The sequence below is a fragment of the Mustela nigripes genome, chromosome 14 (genome assembly GCF_022355385.1).
Source record: "Mustela nigripes isolate SB6536 chromosome 14, MUSNIG.SB6536, whole genome shotgun sequence".
Lineage (NCBI taxonomy): Eukaryota > Metazoa > Chordata > Mammalia > Carnivora > Mustelidae > Mustela > Mustela nigripes.
In genome coordinates, this window is record NC_081570.1 from 47,581,110 (window position 1) to 47,608,392 (window position 27,283).

Genomic DNA, 27,283 nt, shown 5'->3' on the forward strand with positions numbered 1-27,283 from the left:
TAAGGCAGTATCTATGCAAATCTGATTCCCTCACCCCCATTAAAGGGAGCACCCGCCAAGCTGTAAGAGCACTCTGACCTCAGGATGGACATCACCTTGACCCTTTCACTCTACTCTATTGCCCAATCAGGCTGTTCTAGGGCCCCCAGCCCTTAATGCCTTTGGGAGCTAGCTCCAGCCTCCTCCCCAGGCTTGTCCTGCTACTCAAGATCCACATCCACCCACCCACCATGCTGGTTAGTCCCCAGATACACCCCACGGTCTTCCATGCTTCCTGCTCCTCCTTAACTTGGAGTGCTCTTGTCATCATAGGCTGCAAACTGTGTCCTCTTCAGAGTCCTCCTTTCAGAATAAAGGGAAAACCAGCTCGGATCTCACCTAACTTCAGGGATACCACATTGTCTGGAACCACCTGCAGCCATTCACCTCAACCATCTTGGATTCTTCAGCACCAGATTCCAAGCCTGGCCTTGGTGTCTCCCTTACAACATGGAGAATTGAACTGGGCACCACACCAGCTCAGGGTCCTGCCTTCCTCAACTTACCTGGTTTCTGTCACTCATGAGGAAGTCCCAGCATGCCTCAAGGATGATCTCACTGCAGCTTCTTGGCCCATGTTATCCAGGAACAGGGCAGCAGAGAGGCCGTGAGGCTGAGGCAAGTGACCCCTCTGCTAAGACTTGAATGAGACAGGGAAGTTTCCAGGATCTGAGAGGTCAAAACCACACAGCTTTATGCATTCATTTAAGTCACTTTAAAGACAACCTAGTACATGCCAGAGAGTGGAGCTCGATGTTCAGGTTACAAAGATGAATTCAGTGGTGTCCTTGTCTCAGAAGAGTTCTTGCTTCAGTCTGGGCAGTTCCCTTGTTCCCTCTGGGGCCTTCCCAGCACCAGTTCCAGCCTGAGAACCAGGAAATCAGGGTGTATGTACAGGATGGATAGACCTGGGCTTGGGATAGGAAAGAGAGAGCTAAAAGGTCAGTCCTGGGAGGACCTGAGTCTTGCCATTCTCTGAGGCCCTTACTATCTCTGGCTCTCAGTTCCCTTTTCTATGAAGTAGGGATCCCCATCCTTGCTTGTTTACAATATACAGGTTGTGAGCACCTGCTATGTGGAGCCCTAGGTCAAGGTTTGGGATGCAAATACACATCCCAAACACACCTAGTACAGTGTCTATCATCCTAAAGGTGGCCAATAAATATTGGTTGGATAAGTAGAATAAAGGAAAGGTTTCTGCTCTCAGCCTTATCAAGAAAGGCCAAAGAGTACGTGCTGTACTTTACCTGTGTCACAACCGGGCACATACAACCACAGCTGACAGAACCAGCATGAGCTGAGGTGGCCTGTGGGACTGATGGCTTACTTTCCCTCTTCTCTGGACAGAGCGTGGTTTCTCTTCAGGGATGCTTGGGAGGGCTCATGGAGGAGGGGAGCTCAGAGCAGCCCTTGGGTAGAGTCAGACCATAGACTCTTGACCCCTCCCTCCAGGCTCCTTTGGGCATATTGGAGCTTCTGTGGAGGGCCTCTTTCCATCTTGGCTTCCTTCTTCCTGAGCACTGCAGGGAGGCACACAAGGATAGTACATCTGAGACGCAAGAACCTTGCTTAAGATTCTCTGCAGATGCAAAGGAAGACTCTGGAATAGGAGACAATTTGCTCTCTTCCTTTGTTTCTAGACTTTTCACCACATCATTGTCCCTCTGGGTCCTCTTGTGCTTCTGACTGTCTTTTTCTTGCTCTCATGATCTCTTCTCTCCACCCACCCCTACTCTGATCAGAAGTGTTCATCTCACATTTCCTCTTCCTCTTCTCTCTCTCTCTCTCTCTTTTTTTTTTTTTTTTTTTTTCCCAAAATGAAACAACTTTGGGACTGATTGAAGTTGCTTTTACCTGGAAGTTCTATGATCATACAGCCCTTGAGGGCAGGGATCCACATCTGTTCACTGTAATGCATGTACTTCTCACATAGCAACTACATTCAGTAGTAATGCCCAAATATTGTTAATCAAACAAATGGAGAAGACACATTTTCTTTGGAAGACTGGGACAGGGCCAGGAAACACTGAGAATTAAAGTTATGGTTTTTATCTGGCTTAATCTATGCTTTAAGGGGAAGGTCAGAAAAACCTAGCTTGAGATTTTTACACTGTCTTGCCCAGCTTCCCATGAGAAGTAAAAAATATGACAGATTCCAAGCAGAAGCATCTCCTGGGAATAAAGAGGCTGGGTCTAGAGGCACATCTCTAGGTTTTATCTCTCAGAAACATGAGGACTTGGGGAACAGAAAGCCCCAAGGAAGCCTGGTGCTATCGGAGCATGGAGTGTAGGGGTCCCTGTCCTCAAGGAGTTGACAGTCACCTCACAAGGATCTTAACTGCAGTAGGGGTCCCCATCCCTGTCCCATCCAGGATGGCTGTCGGAACCTACACAGGTCACCTGCAGCCTTGGCCGCATCTTCTTTGTAAAGTGAAGGATGTGAGTTAGGTGATCCCTAAGGGCTCTATGGTTCTTAGGTTCATGAAATGAGGTAGGGGATAGGCTGGCAATTTGAGCAAGCTTCCATGTCAGAAGCTATTACTCTCACAGTAAAGATGGGAAACGTTGATTTGACTTATCTGCTCATTGTTGGAAGCACTGAATGTGCCTCTGATCTGTATGCTGACTCATGCAGGTCCTTCTAGAAGCCCTTTCTGGCCCAGGCAGGATGCTACCTTCTCTATGAATAGAACATCCAGGTCTCTGAGGCTTAAGTGTCCATATGGAGGATAAAGCAAATATTTCACAACTTGAATTGTCAAGAAAATAATACCTGGTTATCAAGAACATCTATATTTCCCCTTGGGCCATCCCCCCACCTCCAACACATACATGCATACATATGAGATCAGGCAGTGTATGCCCCTGTTTGTGTTTGTGTGTGTACAGAGCCACCCATGTGAACACTCAGTCTACACACGGGTCAAACAGACACATGCCTTAGACATGTATAGAGATTCTGTCTGTTCCACACATATAAAAACCTCCCTGCATATTCAGATATTTTATTTTTGCCCTTGGACTAGCATACACAGTATGGTTGGCAGAATGGTGACCCCCTAAAGATCCCTAGAACCTATGAGTATGCACTGTTACATGGCAAAGGGAATTAAGGTTGCAAATAGAAAAAAAAATTGCCAATTGGCCAACTTTAAGATAGGAATGGTAGTGTAGACTATACAGATGGTCTCAAAAAAGCACAAGGTTCCTTAAAGAGATGAAGGAGTCAGTGTCAGAATAATGCAATGTGAGAAAGACCCCACCAGCTGTTGATAGCTTTGAAGATGAAGGAAGGGGCTGTCGGTCAAGGAATGTGGGCAACTCTCTAATTGGAAAAGGCCAACAGCAGATTCCTCTTTAGAACCTCCAGAAAGGAATGCAGACTTCCCACACCTTAATTTTTGGCGGTGAAACCTGTGTCAACCTTCTGACCTCTAGAATCTGTAAAGTAATTAATTGGGTTGCAATAAGCCACTGAGTTTGGGGTAATCTGTCATAGTAGCAATAGGAAATGAGACAGACATAGGCCCACAGCCATGGAACCTATGGTCTCGTAGAGGAGACAGGTGCAGAACCAGAAGACAGAGTATTCTGCCAGAACACATAGTGAAAAGGCTGTAATAGGAGCAGACCAGGCGGTGAGAAAATACACAGGAGAAACTCCAACCCACATTTGGGCATGAAGGGAAGGTTTCCTCATGTTAACTCTATGAGGGCAGGGGCCAATGGGGGCCAAAATCAGCAACACCTACCACTGTGCCTGCATGTACTGAGCCCCAAAAATTTAAGTTAGAGGGGAGGGAGGAAGCAAGAGAGGGAAGAAAGACGAGAAAAAGTTCAGATTTAGGACCTGACAGATAAATAAGATAGATAGAATAGACAGCAAGGGAACTTGTTCCAGGCAGAAGGGACAGCATGGGTAAGATCTGAGGGCTATTTAGAGAACTAAATAAAGTTTAGTTTGGCTGGGACACAGTGCCCCATGGGGAATGGGGAAAGATGAGTCGGGCAAGGTACAGATCATAAGGGGCCTTATCAGCTATAATTAGACATTTGGCCTGTGTCCTATATGCAATTGGCTAGTTCATTCTCTCTCTCTCTTTCTCTGCCTCTCTCTCTCTCTCTCTGTTTTTCTTTTTCTTTTCTTTCTTTTTTTTTTCTTGGTCTCTCCTTGTCCCTTTTCTTTTGGTTTATACTTTAAAATCTTTTAAATGGAGTGTATTTGTTCAATCTTAGTTATGTGTTATCTGACATAACTTTATTTGGGTGATGGAACTATCTCATCTTTGTCTCCTTAGGTTGTATTTCAGTCACTCCCTCCATTTTAGCAATGCTTTGTGACCTAACTCATCAATTTTCCCTTGGGTAAGATGGGGTGGTCCAGTAGACAAAAGACACTGGAAATGTAATCATAGCCACCTGGGTTCAAGTCCACACTCTTCCATTTACCAGCTAGTATTTGATCTCTGTCCCAATCTGTAAAATGGGACCAGAATAGTGCTTTCTTCATGGACTTGCTCTGATTATCAAATGAGCTAATCCATGGATGTGCTTTTGAAGGGCTAGGTATACCGCAAATAGTCAATGACAATTCGTTACTGTTTTTTAGCTATTCTCAACCAAACATAACCCTTGTCCTGGTGAGTGTCCATATCCCTTCACATCATTGCTACCCTCTGCACTCTGCACCCCAAGGACCATGTTGATAAGTTCCCTTTCCCTCTAGCTTCCAAATGAGTCCAGCCTATGGGAGGCACCAGCAGGTGCAAAGAGTGGAAGGAGTGTGAGATTGGGGTATTTTTTTTCTCCCTAGCTGCCTCCTTTCAGGGCTTTTGGGCTTTGGCTGGTTTCCTCTACTGAGAGCAGCCTCTTCTCGGGGAGGCTCTCTCTCTACTACTACCATCCTTTGATTCCAGGAACTGCTCTCTATTCTTGTCCCTTCATGACCTAGTGAGAGTAGTGGCTCCCTACTATTGCAAGCCCCAAGATTTCCTTTGTGCTATCTGATCTGCTTTCCTTTGCGCCAAAGTAAGAACCCTTTCATTAAATGTCCCCCATATAACCCAATTTGAGCATACCTTCTGTTCCTGCAGGAACCCTGACTGACAACTTTTTCTTGTGTATTGGGGCTGGTAGCTTCATAGGCTGAGAAGACCTCATCCTGGTAAGAGCCCTTGTCTCTCTGGTCAGCTATGGAACATGTACCAAGGTGACCACATTGTCACAAGACCCCTTCTCTTTCATTCTGTAAGAAGCTTTGAAAGTATGAAGAAAATTTATAAATTGAATATACATTATAACCATACTCCGTACTAGAAAATGAAACCAAAACCAAGTGCTCCAGGCAGCAAACTGGGTCAGTGTGGATTTCCTGCAGCCAAAAGGCCATGAGTCAGAGTGACCAGTTTGAGGACATGAGGGAAAGTAGACCAGCAGGTCTGGGGACCACTGTGGTAGCCCTGCTTTCCTGACTCAGCTTCCTACTTTCCCTCCTGCCACGTGCCAGGGCTGTGTGGACCCTTCATCCATATGCTTTTCTAGCCTCTGTAGGCAAGTGGGCTATCTCCTGCCGCCACATCACTGAAATGGAAGCTCCAAGTGGCCTGTCTCCCACTACGGCCCATGTTACTCTGAAAAACTAGAAGCTCATTTGCCTTTTTAATCACTGACATTCAGGACTGCAGGACACAGACCTTCTCCTTCCCCACTCCCATCCCCTCCCCATACCTGGGTTCCTTCTTTTCTTCCTTCCCTTGTCCCTACTTCCCTCCCTTCTTTCCTTCCTTCCTTCTTCCCTTCCTCTTTCTTTCTTTCTCTTTCTCTCTCTCTCTCTCTTTCTTTAAGATTTTATTTATTTATTTGACAGTAAGTGAGCACAAACAGGGGGTGTGGCAGGCAGAGGGAGAAGCAGGCTCTCCACTGAGCAGAGAGCCTAATGCAGGGCTCAATCCAGGACCCTGGGGTCATTACTTGAGCAGAAGGTAGATGCTTAACCGACTGAGCCACCCAGGTGCCCCGTGGATTCCTTTCCTGTTCCAATCATGTCTTCATTTTCCAGACTGTGAGCTTGTTGTGGTCAGGGACTCTTCATATCCTTGGTACCCAGCTCAGATCCTATTTTTTAGAAAGTCCTGAATCCAGTATGGTACTTAGAAACATTTTTGGAAGCAGAGAGAGAAATCTTGGTTCCTGTGGTCTTTTATCAATCACTTCTTGTCTGATTCTTGTCTTGATACCACTAACTTTAATATTTGGTCTTTGTCTTCCTGAGTTTTATTTTCCTCATGTGGAAAATGGAGATAAAATGACCCTCCTCATAGAGTGTCTATAGGGATTGACATGGCATATACAAAGCTCATAGCATATTAGCATACACAGAAACAGTTATTGTTATTACCCTGGTAAATAAAACTCTTTGAACTTAGAGATCTACAGGCCAGGTTGCCTATAATTTAAAAATAGACAAGGAAACAAGAGAACCTTCAGAGGATCTAAACAAAGTAGAAGACACATAATGTTTCCATCAGTGCATCTATCTGTTCTCACAGAGCAGCTGTTATCCTATAATGTGAGAGGTCTGAGTTTGGAGGAGGGCTTTGGGTCTCAGATCTGCCAATCCCAAGTCACCCACAGAAGGCATGTCACCCCACATCCATGAGCCTGTTTCCTCATCTCTCAGATTGGTTTAGTAACAACCTCCACTCAAGGTTATTTTCTCCATGGACGACAATTGAGCATGTATTATGTGTTAGACACTATTCTAGCTAAAAATATAACCATAAACAAGGCAGGCTAACTCCTGCCCTCAAGGGGGTTACATTTCAACTGGGGAAGGTGCAGGAGGAGACATATAATACATTAACAAGCTAATAATTTCAGGCACAAAATACTATGGAGAGAATAAAGAAGTTCCAGGGGGAGGGGTCAGGTCAGGTTCCCTGGCAGAGCTGATCAGGGTGAGACTCTCAGAGGAGGTGATTTTGAACTTGAATGAAAGGAAAGAGCCAACCATGGAAGGATCTGGGGATAAAGTCTTCCCGGCAGATTAACAGCCAGTGCAAAAGTCAGAGGTTAAACAAGCTTGTATATTTAAGGCATTATAAACAGGCCGGTGTGGATGGAGCACAGTACAGGAGAGGGAGAGACAGGGTCACATGGTGACAAGGATTAAGTGAGGTAGTGTGACTTCACTGTCCAGAACAACATCTGACCCAGCAGGTATGTTTGATGGGTGCTACCTTTTTCCTGACATCGCCTTTACCTTGAGGATCCACGGTGTGCCGTGGGTCCTCAAGGTAAATCAGTAAATCATCTCTCTCTTTCTAAGGAGCTCAGGGTTTAATAGAAGAGAAAAGATATCCACTTTAAAAATAAAATAAATCCAAACCAGGCAAATGATGGGAAGTAGAAAGTGATAACATGGAATCAGTGATATAGAATAGCTATACATGTTGCTGTGGACCAATCATGCTATTTATACTGGAATGATCAGCAGTCATTTCCATAGAACATGAATGGACACAGCATGTCCACAGCAGACCTGAACTGATTTGAGCATGTTTTATTTCCCTAATTTTCCCATGGGAAAGCAGAAGTACAGAAAATGGCTTCCACCTGCCCTTTCTCTGTGACCATTTGAGGTCAAGTATTATGTCTTAGATTCAATAAGCAGTGAAAACATACACCTAAAAAGGTTCGTGTAAGCTCTGATGGGGAAAGAAGATGGAGGGGCCAGCCAGGGGTGATGTTAAAATAATGTCTTAAGTTTGTTTCTTGATTTCTACTAAATATTTTAAAACATTGTCGATCATATGTCAATCAAAATATGAAAAAAAAATCAGGAAGATTCACAAAATAAAGTTCTTACAGTTGTCCAAATCGGGGTGGCATGGGAACACAAGTCCGTAGACCTTAGAGAACCTCATGATTTGTACTGGTGAACTATTCACTGGATGTCGTGCAGCTTCATGGTCAAAACCAATCACAGAACTCAACACTTGTTGATCTTCTTGTGTGACTGTGTTTAGCAAAGGAAGCCCTGAAAAAAGCCAGTAGCTAGCAGTGGATAGAGTCAGAATCATCTAAACCTGAACATTCCCAAAGCACGCATTGCCTGCGGTTCATTAGAACTGGAGAAAAGATTTTAATAATATACTGCAGAGCATATAGTTTTGAGCAATATAACTTGCCAATGAGTCTTCTAGGTTAGATTAGTTATAAATGATGTCACTAAAATTACCATAAACACTTGAGCTATTGAACGGTTATAGACTAAGTAACATTACATTTTTCTAGATGATTGTCAGTCCAAAATAGAGTTCTAGAAGTGTTGATAATTAAGCTCAATAATTAGATAGGTCATTTGCCCATTGAAATAATAACTTCAAGCTGAGAGTTCCGCCCAGTTGCCATAAGCACATTTGTGGATTATCATCTGACCACGATAGCTAGGATCCAGGGCTGGTCTGTGTAGCCCTGGGGTCTGCATGAAGAGGGCTTTAAAAAATATTGTGGGGTGCCTGGGTGGCTCAGTTGGTTAAGTGTCTGCCTTCAGCTCAGGTCATGATCTCAGGGACCTGGGATTGCTCAGCAGGGAGTCTGCTTCTTCCTCTGCCCCTCCCCCTTCTCACTCTCAAATAAATAAAATCTTTAAAAAATATATTGGCTGCAGCACCTGGGTGGCTCAGTCAGTTAAGTCTCTGATTCTTGATTTTAGCTCAGGTCCTGGTCTCAGAGTCTTGAGATCAAGCCCTATGTCTGGCTCCATGCTGGGCTCTCTCTCCCTCTCCCTCTACCCCTCTTCCCACCCCGCCCTCAACCCCCCCTTATCCATGCGGGCACATGTTCTCTCTCTCTTTAAAAAAAAAAAAAATGGGTAATGGTGATGCCAAGGGAAATTTTCAGAATCGAAATGGTAGAATCTTGTGTTCTGTTTAGAGAACGTAATGATTTGGAAGAAATAAAAATCAGGGAGTGAGTCTATTTTGTTTTCCTCTACTTCAGTCAAACAGATTTGCATTTGAGGCACAGGGAGGCTAGGTGTGTGGCCCTGGCATAGGTCTTGAGTCAGCCCTGTGTCCTGCAGGTTGACAAAAGCCGTCTGTCCCACCATGCCCCCAAATCACTGCACAGCCAGTGGTTTAGTGTTTGGCGCTTGGGCCAGCATTTCAATCTGTTCTAGACCATATTTCCTGCATTTCCCTAAAGGGTCCCCAAACCCAAATGTCCTGTTTTCCCTTAGGGTAGCCAGACACAGAGCATCCCCATGTCGGAAGCCCAGGGAGTGCGGAGTGGAAAAATATGACTCCATCCTCTCCCTCATATGTTCTGTTAGGTTCAAAAAAAAGCAGGTGCAAATCACAACTGAATTTGAAACCCCAAAAGAAACCAAAGCAAATCAACTTAACAACAACAAAAAAAGCTTATTATAGCAAAACCTCCAAGCAATTATCAACTCCCTGGCTGATTTCAAAGCCCCCTTAGGACCTCATGTGGATTGAATCCCCATGATCTAGCCTCATGTGAGGACTGAGTGGGCTGTTCCTGAGCCAAATGTCTGAGGCTGTGGGTAAATATATTGATATCCTAGCAACTTGCAAAAGCCACAGTACCTTAGACAAGGGCTTGTTTTCACATTCTGTTGACAGGGGAGTAGGTTTCAGATGGGGACCTGGATATTTTGAGCCAATCAAAGAGGTTTTGATAAACACGAAGTCATTTCCTTTTGGTTATCCTTGGCTGCCCTTGCGAGCTGGAGCACCTTCCCACTTAGCCACCCAATGTCTTCCCGAAAACTAAAGTTTGTCCTTTTTTTAAAAATGTGGAAACCAATATTATTAATTCACCGGATTCTTGCTAGTTTGGGGTGCCTCATTCCAAGCCCCGTGGAGGGTTATTACAAGGGAGATGTTTAAGATATGCTTTCCACCCTCCAGAAGGACACTGTCTAGTGAGGAAGGCTCAGTGTACCATCCATGCTAGACTTCTCACCTTGATGTCCTTGTACTTGCCCTACGCTCTGCCTGGACCGAATGCCCTTGCTCCCTGTTCTCCTCTATGGGAGTTACCTTCCACCCCACCCCCACCCCTCTGCGGAGCTCTGCGCTTTGGTCCCACATCTGTTTTACATTTCTCACCTGGCATGGGTTTATCTGAGATCCTGTTTATCACTTCTGCCAGACATATTCCTTTAACCTGGAACATTTCCTGGCACACGGTAGGCCTGCGATCCTTATGGGTGGAACGAATGAGTGAAAGAATTCACAGAAAAGCACAGTAGTGCACTGAAACCTGTTTCAGCTTCAATCTGGCACGAGTGCTTATGGCTTGGGTGAACTTGGCTGAGTTACCTAGCCTCCTAAGACTCACTTTGTCTATCTGTAAACTGGGAATAAGACCTACTGCACAAGGCTGCTGTGGGGATAAGCAAATTCTTAGTAAGTACTTAGCAAAATGAGTGATCATGAAGAGTTAACCGGGAGAGTTACCACTAATGCATCTACTGATGGCTCCTTGTGTGCCAGGCACTGGGCTAGGCACTGAGGACATGAAATAAATAGGGAAATGTACCTGCCTTCCATAAACTCCCAGCCTGGTTTGGTATCAAAGATACTTCAATGAACAGTGCTGGTCTCCTTGTGGTCCAGAGTTACAGCAGAGGCTACCTTTCTCTAAAGCTCGTGAAGCTCTAGGTTGATCACGCAGAACTTGAACTTGATATGGGGTCCTATTTAATCCTCTGACATAAATCAGCTGCCGCTCAAAGTGACATCCTTTCTTGTCCAGTGGATCCCTCCCCACAGCAGCCAGGCAAGGTGGAGGGGTCTCTGCCCCACTGCAGAAACCCTGGGGCAGCCACAGACAACCTCCGGGTGTCTCTGACTGACGGGCTCTGCGCCCCAGCTCTCCTGGCATCTTCATGACACCAGTGATTCAGAGCTGTCAGCTAACGCAGCTGCAAGGAAAGATGATGATGGATTTATGGTGTGCAGCAATGACTTTGTGACCCACAGGTGGAAAAGCAGATGCTTTCGAAATAAGACTAGTCAGTGTGGCAAGAAGGAGGAGAGAGGGACCAAGCTTATTAATAAAATAGAACCCCTCCTGACACTTCTTTAAATATTCAATTCCCCTCCCTCATAATGTACAGAAAAAAAAAATACTAACCTTTCTAGTTCAGTAAGAGACAACTGATGTGGTAGAAAGAGGACTGGCTCAAAGGCTGGCAGCTAGTGGGCATTCTAGTGGGCAGTTCTTCTACCCACTAGCTGTGTGCCGTGGGTGAATCACTCTCTTCTGGGTTGATTTTTCTCCATCTCTAAGATGATCATACACAGATGATGTGTAAATATTTGAAACAATGAGAGCCAGTGAAAAGTCATGTAGGATCCAAAAATCATTTACTGAGAGGGTTTTCACACACCGGGGTTACACAGTGGAGCAAGAGAGACCAGCCCCTGATTCTGGAACTTGCACTCTAGGGGCATGCATGTAGGGGTTAGAATAGAAAACAATCAAATAGCCTGTCAAACAGCAATAAATGTTCTGTTAAAATCAAAGCAGCAGGGAAGACAGAGACCAGTTCAGGACCTGGGTTAGGTTGGGTAATCAGGAGATGGTGACCTGGCAGCTAAGGTTGGAATAAGAACATAGTCAAAGCCACGGGTCCAGCTGGAGAGAACAGTCTTGCTGAGGAAACCACCATGACCAGGCCTTGCAAGCAAAGATGAGCTTGTGTTCAGTTAACTAAATCCATATTTACTGACTGTCCTTCTGCTAGATTCTGGGGGTGTGAGGATGAACAGGAAAAGTACAGCCTCCATCCTCACTGGCCTTAGAGTGGAAGAGATGGGTTAGTAAACAGGCAATCGTGACAATGCCATGAACACGGTGATGATGAGCAGGAAGTAAGGACGTTTCCAGGGAAATGGGACAGGAGCTGCTAACAGAGCCTGAGAAGGCTGGGATGCCTTTCCTGAGGAGGTGAGATTGAAACTGAGTTCAGATCAAGCAAAATTAAAACAAAATGAAACAGGCCAACATGGAACCCGAATTCTCACCTAGGATGGTCTCTCTGCCCATGCCTGCTCTTTGACTGACCCATGCCTGTGATTCTGTCGGACTCTAAGTGAACCCTGGGAACATTCTTGACTCATCTGGAGAGAGGAAGGCCAGGACATTGCAGGAAAAATACATGAGATTCATTCAATCATTCAAGCAAACATTCATTCCATCACATTGTCACTTACTCCAGTGCTTCTCAAACTTTGGCTCACATCAGAATCCTCTCATGGGCTGGTTAAAACACTGAGTGTGGGGTGGGGGTGGGGGGTTCTACCCCCTGAGTTTCTGCTTCCGGGTGCTTAGGGGGTGTCTGAGAATTTGCAGTTCTCACAAGTGCCCAGGTGATGGAGATGCTGCTGGCCTGGGGAACACATTTTGAGAACCACTGCCTTACAGGGAGTGGTTGACTCTCTTGGGCCTTGACTCTCCAGGGAGGACTTTTAGGGCTATAGCAGTGTTTTCGAATTCTCCTCAAAGATGGTAGAGGACAAAAGAGGGAGCAGAGCTGGGGGCAGGGGCTCTTAGTGCAGGGCATCTGGGATGTTTCTTCCAGAAGGATCCTCTCCAGCCTAGTTTCCCCTTCAGACTTTTTTTTGCCAGTAGATCCAAGAATACTACCTACTCTTGCCTTGGCATTTGTGTTCTAATGTGTAAACAAACTTAGAATTTTTTTCTTATATTTTGAAAGAAAGGTAGCAGGGCTTGGCACAAGCTCCAAACATATATTTTTGACCTGTCCTCTTGGGTAGCATATCTTCAGTTCTTTTTTTCTGTCCTGTGATTCCAAAAGTTCATACTAATATCCCACTGGGTCAGCGTCCCAAGACACTGCTTTCATGTCCAGACAAACCCACTGGGCAGCATGTGAAGTACATGATAGTGGATGGAGACTCAGTTTTGCAGCCATGCAACTTCTGGGTCTGAATTCCTGGGCCAACATGTAGCATCAACCCTCCATGGGGGTTGCCTAACCTCTTTGAGCCTTAGTAGAACAGTGGAGGAGAGTCAGTAATAGCTCCACAGTATTACTGGGAGATGATAAATGTTAAATGTCTGGGGCATAAGAGGTGCCCAGTAGGTTAGGGACTCTTGGGGCAATCTGTCATTTAAAGTGGTGCTGGGAGTCACCTAGGTGGCTCAGTTGGTTAAGCGTGTGCCTCAGGCTAAGGGCATGATCCTAGAGCCCTGGGGTCGAGTCCCACATCAGGTTTCCTACTCAGCAGGGATCCTGCTTCTCTCTGCCTTCCACTCTCCCTGCTTGTGCTCCCTCTTTCTCTGTCAAATAAATAATAAGATCTTTTAAAAATATATAAATAAATAAAGTGGTGCTGGACATAGATTTGCTGGCTCTGGGTCCATCACTCTGTCCCACATTTCTCTAGGCTTCAAGGGCACACAATAGAGGATGGTGAGGCCATCCCTTTTTGCCTACCATGCCCTATTCCATGACATAATTCCAGGCCCTGGCCTCCAAAGAACTCCTCTGCCTCCAGAACACCCCTATGAACTCTCTTCCTCATTATCACCAAGGGAATTATTGTAAAGCAGAAGCTTGATCATGGCTGCCAAAAACCCATCAGAGACCCTCCATCATCCAGAGCAGGGCCCACACCCTGAGAGTCTGCAAAGGGCAAAAACAAACAGAAATTAGTTGCAGGACCATGGGTAAGCAATGGGGAGCAGTGGGGACTGTGGTGAACCAAAGCATGGCTATTTAAAGACATTCAGTCTTAGAATTCTGTAAAATTCCCTTGGAGCCAAATAAACCTTGTCCTGGTAATGAGTGTAGCTTTGGACTACCAGTATATGAGAGCTGGTTTGGAGTATGAAGTCCAAGCTCCTTGGCCTGGCTTGTAAGGATTAGGCTCCTTCTTGCTATGCCCTGACTTCACATTCATACAACTGTCAAACTGTTTGCAGTTCCTCTGCACATGCATGCTGGTCCTCAGCTCTGTACCAGGATCAAGCCTGGAACTCCTTTTCCTTTTCCCTACTCCTCATTTGGCAAAATCCTGCTCATACCTTTAAAATGAGTTTTTAGGTAATACCTCCTCCAGGAAGCCCTCTTTGCACTCATTCCTGGTTCTGTCAAAGGGATTATGTGCCATTTCCTGGTGCGCCAACAATATGTGCTGCTTTTCTCCATCACTATATTCATCAAGTGGTTAATAAAAAGTTTTATCTCTTGTATTTACCTCCCTTGCCAAGTGTGAGCACCTAGATGCGGTGTTAATTATCTTGTATGTAGCAAAAAGGAGCTGTTTTAGCATTGTCAAAAGGATGAATGGGAAGGCAGGTGGACCCCAGAGTGGTGGTAGAGAGTCAAACAATAGCACAAGGAGTGTACCCATCAATGACAGGCAGAAATCGGGAGAAGTACAGGACTGTTCATCCCTATCTCTCTCCTCAAGCACAAATATCATGGGAATGAGGACAATGAAAGCAACTCAACAACTGGATAACTGAGAAGCAAGAATGTCCTTGGCTTGTTCTCTCAGCTACTAAAGACCATCTTTCCTTATTGCTGATTCAAATTCTGAAAGGGAAACTCTGATTGTTGGATTAAATCATTAAATCACCACCATAGGCTCTGATGAGACAGCTGCCCATACCAGATGATCCCCATCAGCCCTCCAGATTGTATATTGGCTGCCTCTGGCAGGGGCTCATTTCTGGTCCAGTCAAGGCAGGATCATCAGGTGGAAAGCATGGCACCTTCTGTGGATAGGATCTCCTTGGAAGGACTTTGAGGGTGGCAGGTATTCTCTGGTCTGCACGGAGCAGGGTTCAGGGCCAAAACCAAGGCGAGGCAAGCAAAGTGCCTAGGGTGCAAAATTTAAGGAGGATTACTGTCAGCGCCAGGCCAGTGCCCTCCCCTATTCCCAGTCTTCATAGGCTGATGCTTTGCATGACTTCAAGGATGTCACTGTCTCTTTGACCTTCAGTCTCTCCATCCATAAAACTAAGTTAGGTTCTCTCTGGGTCTTGAAACTCCTTGACACTGCGCAAGCTTCTGGGATAACTCCTCCTCTTCCATCTTGCCCCTGGACTCTCCCCTTCTGTCCAAGAGGGGGACGGATCTTCTCTTGATTGGCTTCTCTAGCAAAGCTTCACTTGACTTCCAAGGGCCTGGCTCACAAACCACTTAGCAAAGGCAGTCATGAAAGAACAACATAGCATCTGTTCTGGGCCTCCACAGAGGACGTGCCTCACATTCCTCCCCTCAAGGCAAAATTGATCGGCCTTGACCTGGGGCCGCACCAGGGAGAAGTAACCCTTGGGGGTGGGTGGGGTGCCATTTGGAACCCAGATGAGGTCAGTGACCACATGGTCCCTGGTAGCCCTGAGGTATGAAAGGTATTTGCCTCCTCTATTAATCATTCATAAGAGCGAATATCTTGGGTTGGCAGTTTTCATCTTAGCGGACAAAGGGGTCAAAGGCTTGACTCATTCTCAGTGAGAAATCTGTGTAGGTTGGTTCCTCTGAGACAGAGCTAGAGGACCACAGAGGTAGGAAGGGAGAGATGATAGAGGGAAGCAGTGAAGTGGCAAGGGAGTGTTACTCATCTAGTCCAATCTCAGATCTGATACTTGCACCCAAGCTAAGAATGTTGCATCAGTCATCCTCTGCCAGAGGCTGCTCATTTCACTGTTGGATGGCACAGATTATTAGAAATATCTTTTATAACGATAAGCCAAAGCACATCTCTTTGACACATTCATCTATGAGTCAGTGTGGAAGAAGAACAAGTAAATTTCTCATCCAAACAGTTGCCCTTAAAACACTTGCAGACATTATCACACCCTATTTGAACATCCTGTTACCAGTACAAAGGGAAAAAGTCCCCATTCCCTTCAGCTCATCCTTCTATGGTAAGCTTTCCAGGCATCCATTTCCCCTGACTTATTGGCCACCCTCTTTTCAGGAATCACAGTGCACTGGTGACCTTCACACAGTGTAGGGCCAGAACAATGCATGGTTATACAAGTGTAGAGAGCAGATCAGTCATCTCAACTCACAGATTCTATTGGGTGGTGACTGAGACAGGACAAAGCCTGGTTCTATAGACTTCAGGGTACTATGGTAGAAGGAGAAATGCTAACAAACCAGTGAGAGAGGGGACCAGCCTTTGCAAAACACAGTATTTTGCATGGAATTTACCACGTGTGTACTGTCCCTCAGGGCTCCTGTGGACCAAGCGTCTACACAAAGCCAGCACACCCACGATTGGAGAAATGCTGACCAACTAGATGTGCTTTCAATTCATCAAAGCCAATGACAGTTACATGGCTAATGCTAAAACGCAGTTAATGTAGGCTCGGGAAAAGGCCTGGGCGAGGACTCTAGTCTCTGATTCACACCCATGTTGCCTACAATGTCTTCCTTTTCTTGATCACCACTTCTCAGTTTCCCTTTATACTGCATTTCCAGCAAACTCACACCTACATGTGAACTCAGTTTCCTTGGCTTCCTTCATCCTAATATTCTGGAACAATTATTCCCTTTTTTCATATGATAACCACACTTTTAATTCTATTTTTAATGACCTTGTGGTTTTCTCTTTAAGGTTTATATTAGTCCCATGAGTCTTGCACAGTATTGTTGTAGAAATGAGAAAGAATGCTATTCTTGACTTGCCCCAGTGGTTTCAGCAGCAAGCTATATAACAGGACGTCTCCCAAACTTCCACCCCTGGAGCTTTCATCTCAAATTGTGCTGTACACTTTGCAGTGGAACCTCTCCTTTGGGAGTCCCATGGGTACTTAAAATTCATCATCTCTCTTTCCCATCCAAACCTCAAATAATCTATTGTGATTAATTGTCCTGTGGTCACTGCCAGTCAAGGCGCTGTACTGCCGAGAGAGAAAATTCACATTTCTTGAGCATCCACTGTGAAGCTTAACAACAGTACAGCACAAATATTATCCGTATTTTATAGATACAGTCTGAGGCGTGCTCTCAGGTCCCACATATGATCCTTTAACAAAGGCAGTGGGATCTGTTTTCAAAGCACACCTAGGATTCTAGTGAAGTCTCAACCTTGGCTCTGGCCACCATCATCTCCTGCTGTGGTTATTGCAATCACTTCCAAATGGGCCTCTATGCTTCCACACATGCTTCTCTAATACCCAATTTTGTAAGGTTCCCAGAGAGAAGTCTTCATGTGATTCAAATCAACTCCTCATTACATTTCCCTCTCCCTTGAACAATATTCTTCTAATTGTCCTCGAGGCCCTTCATGCTATGCTGACACTTCCTATTAGAACCTCATTGCCAACTGCTCTTTCTTGCACCATCTTCTGCTCTACTACATGGGCCTCCTGAGCTCTGCTACAAATGCTCTGAGACACTTGTCTGAGGGTCCTTGCACTTGTTCTTGCGTCTACGTGGGATATACTTCTCCCAAGTAACCCTGTGTTTCACTCTTTCTTTCCTGTCAGGATCCTCCCCAGATCAGATCTTATCAGGGAAGTCTCCCCTGGCCACGCTGTACATAAACTTCACAGCCCCTCTCTTTCCTCACGTATGCACTTTCATTTTCTTCCTAACACATCTACAGACAACATGTATATTTTTTTTTATTTTTTGTCCAGCTCCTCTTACTGGAATATAAGCCTTATAAACTTATATTCTAATGACAAAATCTGCTTTCTCTTACATTTAGTAGGTGCTCATTAAATATTCAGTGAATGAATGACTTAGAGGCAACTGGCAAAGTAGAAAGTATCCAAGATGGTATAAAAATCAGAGATCATCACCAATAAGAATTATGTGGAAGGAGGAGGGGAATTTTTTTTTTTAAAGATTTTATTTATTTATTTAACAGAGAGACAGATCACAAGTAGGCAGAGAGGCAGGCAGAGAGAGAGAGAAGCAGGCTCCCTGCTGAGCAGAGAGCCTGATGTAGGACTCAATCCCGGGACCCTGGGATCATGACCTGAGCCAAAGACAGAGGCTATAACCCACTGAGCCACCCAGGTGCCCAGGAGGAGGGAAATTTGACCTAGAAGAGTAAGATCAAAAAAAGAGTCATGAGGACTAACTTCAACTACTTGAAAGTCTGGCAGGCAAACTTACTCAGAATTTTCCATAAGGTAAAAACTAGGACTAAAGGTAGCTTGCCACGTGGGCACGGGGGTATGGTAGGCATTCGAGACAAAAAGAGTTATCTGAGCACTGTGTTGATGCTAAGGCATGGCTCATTTGTTGAATATTAATTAGCATGTGTAGCTGAAGGTGGGGGGTGATAGATGAGGCCAGAAATATATACTGGATGGGCTAGGTGTGCCATGGTGTTATTGCATTCATTCATTAATTTATGTAAGCATTATACACTGCACAGTTAATGAACACATTATATCTCAGGCTCTCTGTTGGGTCCTGGGAATGCAAAGCCTGGAATATAAAATCTGTCCTTAGAGGCTGGTAATGACTTATTTATAAAGTTCATTTATTCATTTATCAAGTTCTTAATGGCCTCTGCACATAAGGGATGCTAAAAAAATAATAATGCCTGAGTGCAGGCTAAATTTTTCTAGTTAACTTTCATGACAATCCTATGAAGCAAATGGAATTGTGCTCATTTTACAGGTGAGGAAACTTAGTTTTATAGAACTAAATTTTCTGTCCCATCTCTACAAAGTTGGTTAAATTTAGTACAGTTCTGACATTGTTCATTCTTTTTCTTTTTTGCATTATGCCCTTCTGTCTCCTCAAAGGAGCTCAGACTGATAAATGCCTTCATAGAGCAAAAAAGTAGAAAGGAGGAATGGATCTATTCTGCCTATCCAGAAGAGTTTTGAGAGGAGCTTTAAAAAATGAGTGAATCTCTTTGATGTCCTTAGTCAAGTAGTTATAAAGTTTAAGTTACCACAACTTAGAATGTGCCCAGAACTTCCTTGCCATCAACCCTGGAAAGTAAGGAGCACCATGGTTAAGTGTGCCAGCGTTGGGTTGGGTAGTCTGGGGTTTGAACACCAGTTTTCCCTTGATTAGCTGTATGAATCTGGGCATATCATTTGATCTTGTTAGCTCTCAGTTTCCTTAGTCTTAAAATAAAGATTAAAAATTGTGCCTCTCATGGGGCACCTTGCTGGCTCAGTCAGGAGAGCATGTGACTCTTGTTCTTGGGGTTATGAGTTCAAGCCCCACACTGGGAGTAGAGCTTACTTAAAAAAAAAAAAAAAAAAAGTACCTCCTAGAATATTACTACAGATCCTGTGGATATTACAGTGAAGTAAGGAATATAGCAAACAACTCTATATCCACAATTTTGATAAACTAGATAAAATGAACCAATTCCATGAAAGACACAATTTGCCAAAACTCATGCAAGAAGAAATAGACAATTTGAATAACGCTATGTCTATTAAATAAGTTGATTCAATAATTAATAATTTCCCAAAGCTGAAAACACCAGGCCAGATGGGTTCAATGGTGAATTCTACCAAACATTTAAAATTATACCAATTCTGTATAATCACTTTCAGAAGATAGAAGCCGAATGAATACTTCCTAACTCATTCTATGAGGCCAGCATTACTCTAATGCCAAAAATAGAAAAAGGAATAAAACAAGGAAAAAAACCCACTACAGATCCAATATCTCTCTTGCACATAGAGGCAAAACTCCTCAACAAAATATTAGCAAATCAAATCCAACAATATATAAAAAGAATTATATGCCAGTGCCAGGTGGGATTTATCCCAGATATATAAGGCTGGTTGAACATTAGAAAAATCAATCAATGTAATTTATCACATCAAGAGGGTAAAAAAGAAAAATCACATGATTACATGATCATATCGATAGATGCAGAAAAAATCATTTGATAAAATCTAACACCCCTTCATGATAAAAACTGTCAGCAAACTAGGAATAGAGGAGAACTGCCCTAACTTGATATAGAATATCTACAAAAAAAAAAAAAAAAAAAAAAAAAAACCAAAAAACAAAAACAAAAACAAAAAACCCTACAGCTAGGAGCTTACTTAATGGTGAGAAACTGGAAACTTTCCACCTTTATCAGGTATAAGACAAGGATGTCCCCTCTCACCATTCCTTTTTAACATCTTACTGGAAGAAGCAATAAGACAAGGAAAGGAAATAACAGGTAAACAGACTAACAAGGAAGAAACAAAACCGATCACTCACAGATAACATGATTATCTAAGTAGAAAATCTGAAACAAAAAAACCTCTGGGAACTAATAAATAATTATTATAAAGTTGCAAAATATGAGGTCAGTATACAAAAGTCAATTGTCTTCCTACACACCAGCAGTGAACAGATGGAATTTGAAATGAAAAATACAATAACATTTACATTAGGACCTGACAAAATGAAATACTTAGGTATAAATCTAACAAAATCTATAAAAGATCTGTTTGACAAAAACTATAAAATTCTGATGAGAGATATTAAAGAAAAAACTAAATAAACAGAAAGATCCTGTCCATGTTCATAGATAGGAAGACTCAATATTGTCAAGATACCTGTTCTTTGAAACTTGACTTATACATTCAGTGCAATCCCATCAAAATCCCAGCAAGTTATTTTTGTGATACTAACAAACTGATTCTAAAGTTGATATGCAGAGGCAACAGACCCAGAATAGCCAATACTGGAGGAGAAGAAAAAACTTGGAAGACTGATACTACCTGAATTCAAGACTTAACTATAAAGCCACAGTAAACAAGACAGTGTGGTATTGGTAAAAAAGTAGACCAATAAATAAATGAACAGAATAGAAAGCCCAGAAATTGACCCACATAAATATAGACAATTGCCCTTTGATAAAGGAGCAATACAATGCAGCAGATTCAGTTTTTTAAACAAATGGTGTTGGAACAACTGAACATAAACATGCAAAACAACAACAAAAAAAATTGAACCTTGACACAGACCTTACATCATTCACAAAATTTAACTACAATGGATTATAGACCTAAATGTAAGATACCAACTATAAATCTCCTGGAAGGATCCATGAAAGGAATAATTGATAAACTGAACTTTATTAAAATTGAAAACCTTCTGCTCTGTAAAAGACAATATCAAGAAAACTGGACAACAAGCCACAAAATCAGAGAAAATATCTCCAAAAGATGTATCTGATAAAGGACTATTGTCCAAAATATCCAAAGAACTCTTAAAACTCAATAATAAGAAATAAACAACCTGATTTAAAAAATAGCCAAGACCTTAACAGACACCTCAGCAAGGAAGATCTACAGATGGCAAATGAAAAGATGCCCCACATGGTAAGTCACCAAGGAACCACAAGTGGAAACAACAATGAAATACCACAGTACACTTATCAGAGTTCTCCAAATTCTGATCACTGACCACACCAGCCCTAGTGAGGACATAGAGCAATAGGAACTTGTATTCATTGCTGATGGGAGTGCAAAATAGCACAGCCACTTTGGAAGACAGTTTGGAGGTTTCTTATGAAACCAAAAATACTCTTATTATAAGATCGAGCAAATGCACTCTTTAGTTTTTAGACAAAGGATTGAAAACTTATGTCTAAACAAAAACCTCCCCATGAATGCTTATAGCAGCTTTATTTATAATCACTAAAACTTAGAAGCAAGGAAGACGTCCTTGGGTAGGTGAATGGGAAAACAAACTGTGGAACACCCAGGCAATAGACTATTATTCAACACTAAAAAGAAATGAGCTATCAAGTCGTGAAAAGACATGGAGGGACCCTAAATGCATATTTCAGAGCAAAAGAAGCCAATCTGAAAACATCACGTACTGTATTGATTTCAACTATATGACAGCTGGGAAAGACAAAACTAAAGAGACGGTAAACAGATCAGTGGTTGCCAGGGGTTGGGATGGTGGGGTAGGGTGAACAGGTAGAACACAGAGAATTTTTAAGGCAATGAAGGTACTCTGTATAACATTAAAATGATGGATATATGCTATCACACATTTCTTCAAACCTATAGAACATACAACACCAAGGGTTAACTGTGGACTTAGGGAAATTAGGATGTGTCACTGTAGGTTCATTAATGGCAACAAACATACTACTCTGGTGGGGGATATTGGTAAAGTGGGAGGCAATGCACGTGGAGGTTCAGGGAATAATATGCGACATCTCCATAACTTCCCCACAATTCTACCTCAAACCTTAAGCTGCTCTAAGAAAATGAAAATTGTACCCCTCATAGGAGATTATTGTGAAATTAAATGAGATACATCATATAGAATATTTGGCAGAATTCCTGACACAAAATAAATAATCAGTGACTCTCAGTCATGGGATCATGAAGAAAACGGTGATGAGAATATTCTGGCTCTAGCTGACAAAACGAAGAACACATCTGACTAATAAGGACCACTGCGTGGCTTCCACTAAAAACCTCCTCAGAAGACAGGTTGGGATCCCCACCCTTCATAGTCCTGCGCTGAGAAGGGCTGCACCTTAGGACGGGTGAGGAGGAAGGTACAGTCGCTATCCATCCCACAAAGCTATAAAACCCAAGAAAGAGTTTGTTTTTGTCCTATTCTAAATCCATTTTTGTTTTGTTTGTTTGTTTGTTTGTTTGTTTGAGAGAGAGAAAGACAGAGAGAGATAGTGAGAGAGAGCACTGGCTGGGAGGAGTGGGAGAAGCAGACTCCCCACCAAGCAGGGAGCCCAATGTGGGGCTTGATCCGAGGGCTCCAGGACCATGACCCAAGCCAAAGGCAGCTGCTTAACCAACTGAGCCACCCAGGTGCCCCCTCTAAATCCTTTTAAAATGAATTCTCCTCTTTAAGGAAATGCTATGACCTTTGCTTGGGGACTAATCGGGATGCCTACAAATATATACATTTAAGAATACTAAAAGAATATACTTTAAAAAGTTTTTCTTTGCTGTGGGATGCTGATCAATATTTTGCACATGTCTCAACTATACTCTGGGTGGCTGTTCTAATATTTTTGCTGAGGCAGTCAGGATACACCCACCCAAACACATTTCATCCAAACATGATTTGATCTGGGACATCTCCGTAATCAGGGAAGACAAGCAGATTGAAAGTGTGTGAGAGGTCAGTTTCCTAGTGAGCTGAAACATGTTCTGTTGATGGAAACTTTCCACACAAGGCATGGGCAGGACATAGTGACAGGAGAAGGTGGGGGAAGCAGGGGGTCAGGTTGTGATGAAGAGGGAGGTGGGAGTTTGGGCAAGCAATGGGGTCTCCTTGGGATACCGGTCATAAGAAAGCAAGTTTCAGCCCAGATGTCTCTGGTGTGGAATGACCCCACATATTTGTATTTCAAAACCAATTTCCTGGGTGGGGGGATTTTTGAGAATTCACAGCATGCTGTTAAGGTCAGACAGTCCTTGGGAATTGGTTTTCTTCTCCCCAAATTCCATCACATTAAGTATGAGAAAAGCCCAAGTAAATGACCCATTTTGATTCCGGATATGAAATGACAAGGGGGTGGAGGGAGGAGTACAAGTCATCTTTATTGAAAATTAACAACGTGCTTTCCTTAATTTTTCTCTAATTATCACAGAAGAGGCTACTAGGGGTCAGAGAGAAGCAGTAATTTGTATTTGAAGTCGCAAATGTGCCAGAGGGCCCTGGGACTCTATCGGAGAAGGGAAGGGAAGATCACTGTTTAAGTTACCTTCCAAGTTGTGGACAGGGGTGAGAAACTGAGCCAGGGACACGGGCGGGGGTGGGGGGAATGATAATCATGGCCTATTCCAGGTCATTCCAAGGAGTTCTGCTCCGGTTGAAAGGGCTGTTCCAGGTCCCCGCAGGGATGACTTTGGAGGCCCCCAAAGACTTCCCAACCACAATGAGTGAGGACAGGTCATCTCTTTCCCTTGAAAGTGATTCAGCCAAGGCCATCATGCCAAACATTCTGGGCCAGTGAACAGAACAGTAATGCTCCTTCAGCCTTCTAAAGGGAACTTGCTGTCACTTATCCTTATTTCATATAAAATACAAGAGCCCAGATTTGAATTTCAAATAAACAATGAAAATGTTTTTGGTATAAGTGTGTTATAAATGTTACATGAGATATCCTAAAAAATGATTTATTGTTTATCTGAAGTTCACATTTAACCGAGTGGCCTATATTTTTATTCACAATGTCTGGCAACTCCTTCCACACGTCCCTAAACTTCTTACAAGCATGTTCCCTTCCAGATGCTGAGAGGTAGTATGACAGATCACAACTTGAAAAATGGGAATAATGATAGAATATGCCACAGGGGGGTCGTGAGCCCCCATCACGGAGAGCTCACTGAAAGCTCAGTAGGCTTTCCTTCCCTGTTTCTTTAATTCCTCACTACTCAGCTCCTGGGGATCAGGAGCACGGACCCTGAGGCAGCAGCGGCTTGATTTGAACTCTGGATCCACAAATAGTTGGCCTTATGACTTTATCTTAAGTAATGTAATCTCTCTGCATGATTCCAGTCTTTTCATCTGTGTAATGGGGGCAATGAGAGCCATCACCTTACAAAGTTTTCTGGAAGCTTTAAAGTACTTAGGTCAGTGTTTGGCCCCGAGCAAGGAAAGAAAGGTTTCTGTTTTCATTATCCCTGTTGTTATTATTCCCTGTTAACCTCATGTAAAAGGCATTGGGCAGGTGAGAATCATGGTGTCACATCAAAGCTGGGAGGAATTCGGAGTCTCAGAAGGCTTTGCAGAACCACTGTAGTTCAGACAAGAAAAAGGCTTCAGGAAATATATTTAGTGTAATTCTCCTGTTTTAAAGATGAAGAGAAAACTTAAGGCAGAGAGGCTACAGGGCTGGCTCCAAGCTTCACAGGTTGTTAAAAGTAAGGTCTTGGGGAATCAAAAGAACCGAAAGGAATTGAGCTAATGGGTGGAAATCATTCTTTTGCTAGAATCACAGAATTACAGGGTTTTAGAGTCATCAGGAATAGCCATGGCAAAACCTGTACCATGGCCAGCCTAAGGCAAAAATACTGACATAGAATCCAGCGTTCTTGGGGTCCTATTCTCAATCTGATCGTGTGCTTGCTACGTGTCTTTTGGCAAGTTCTCACCTTTTCTGGCCTTCAGCGTCCCTCTGTAAAAAAAGATAATCATCTAGCTCTGTCTGCTTCCTAGGGCTATTGCAAAACCTCTGGAAGGAATGACACCCCGGCTGCCTCCCAAAAATTTACTACCCTGCTTTACCCTTGTGGCTTCTCCTAGCTCATCAGAGTGCTGCCTTCCTTCACGTCCTTGGCTTCCAGCCCTGGAAGGCATAGGATATCTGGGCCTCAACTGACCGCCGACCGGCAGATTCCAGTAGGTGGGGTGAGGGTGGAAATGGCTTCTTCCTGCTTAGCTGGCTTACGTTACCCATCAGCCCAGATGCAGGCCATTCAAAGACAGCCTCTGAGCTCAGCTCTCAAGCAATGCTTTTTGAACTGAACAGAGTAACCTTGCTAAAAAGCAAGTCTGGTCTTGGCAGTTACCAACCAAATGATGCCATATAGGTGTTAAAGTGGTCCCCACTCTCACCGCCATCTGTGACCTCTTACCCAGACTATTGACCCCTAGCTTTTCTGTGCCTGGTTGCCTCCACTGAAATCCATTCTTTGCATAGCCACCAAGAGATCCTTTTAAAATAAAATCTAATTAGGACATCTGCCACTTAAAACCCATCATCTACTACAGAGATTTTTTTTTTTTTTTTTTGCTTTGTTTCTGAAGTTCATGGATGGGCTTTAGGGAATTTGAACAGGCTGAAAGGTACACTCTGGTTCTATGTGTGTGCAGAGTAACTTTGATCAGCTTCTCAGAGCAGTCTGGGACTTCTCCCCCCCCCTCCCCCAAAAGCTTACAAACTTCTGCTGCACAGGATAAAATTTAAACTCCTTACTTTGTAGGACATGCAAAGCGTCCTATGATACAGTTTGAACCTGCACCAGCTTTATTCTGGAGACTCTTCGTCCCAGGGGTTCAAACACATCTTGCAATTTCTCACCTCCTTGCCCTTGCTCAAGCCGGGCCTTCTACCTCCAATACTTCTTCCCGTCCTTCCTGCTGAACTCCCTCCCCTGGTTAGCTCCTTTGTAAATATTATAACTCAGGGCAAGAGTTCCCTCTTCCAGAAAGCTTCCTCTGGCCTTTTCGCTCCCCTCCACCCCGAGGAGATGCGCCAACCTGGGTTGTCACAATGGAGATGTGCCCACCTGTCTAGAAGTGCACTCTTCACCTTGTGCTCCCATGACGTGAGAGCTCTTTAAGGGTAAGACTACGTCTTACTCATTCTTTCCTTCCCCTCCTATCCTAAAGCCAGTGGGGACCAGTGGCATCTGCAGCACGGACATCAACATTTGGGATCTTGCTAGTAATGCAGATTCTCAGGCCCCATCCCCGGCCTGCTGGAGGTGGTACTGATTTTTTTCTCCAGCCTCACCTCCCATCTTTCCTCCACTAATTCTCTACGCCGAGCCACACTGGCCTGCTTTAACTTATCAGACCAGCAATCCCTTCCTGCCTCAGGCTCTGTGCCTGGATGCAGGAGAGGGCTGTGAGTGAGTCACCTTCTCTGTCCTTTGAGGAGGGACAGTCAAGTAGAAGAGCCAGAGAGGGGCACAAGAAACATGCAAATGACAGGAAGCAAAGTAATAGCGTTGTGCACGTGGTTCAGAAGCAGCAAAGATGAATTTCATGTGGGGACATCTGTTCTGAGGTGACTTCCAAATGTTTCTACAGCTCAAATGCATAGATTTTCCCTTTGGAGCATTCTACCGCTAGTGATTATGTGTAAAACAGAGGCAATGGCCACCATGTAAGGGCACAGGGCAAGCGCCCACGGTGTAGGTAAGCACACCCGAGCACAGGGCAGGCCTGCTGCCAGAGCTCAGCAGGGGTTTGTTTTCCCTTATTCCCAGGACAGATTCAAGTTTAGATCTCAGGGGGACCTAACCTTGAGTGGGAAACTGAGTCTGTCCTGAAGAAATGAGGGCTCAGGGAGCAGGCTTGAGGTGAGGCTAAAGAGAGAGGAAATTTCCCCTCCACAGTGAGAAATGTCCCTCTTGTGGGTGTGGTGGCCAATGTGAAAGTGGAACCTCCCTCCTGGCCCCTGCACTTACCAGAAGGAGCAGCGGGGCTTGCAGAGCCTTACAGAAAGAGCCCCAGCTGAACAGGAACTGGGGCCGCGGGTTCTGGGAAGCGGGCTGCTTCAGTGGCAGAGTCCAGCAG

The 27,283-nt window shown here is 44.0% G+C and overlaps 1 long non-coding RNA gene across 2 annotated transcripts; it reads right to left on the reverse strand.

The window, feature by feature from the left end:
• Positions 1 to 553: 553 nt before the first annotated feature.
• Positions 554 to 27,283, reverse strand: LOC132001811 (uncharacterized). Of its 2 annotated transcripts, none has more exons than XR_009399688.1 (3): positions 27,175 to 27,283; positions 1,287 to 1,559; positions 554 to 904 (listed from the first exon to the last, which is right to left on the reverse strand). It is a non-coding gene; the product is annotated as an uncharacterized LOC132001811 (long non-coding RNA). The 2 variants fall into 2 exon arrangements; XR_009399687.1 differs by having other exon boundaries at positions 554 to 952.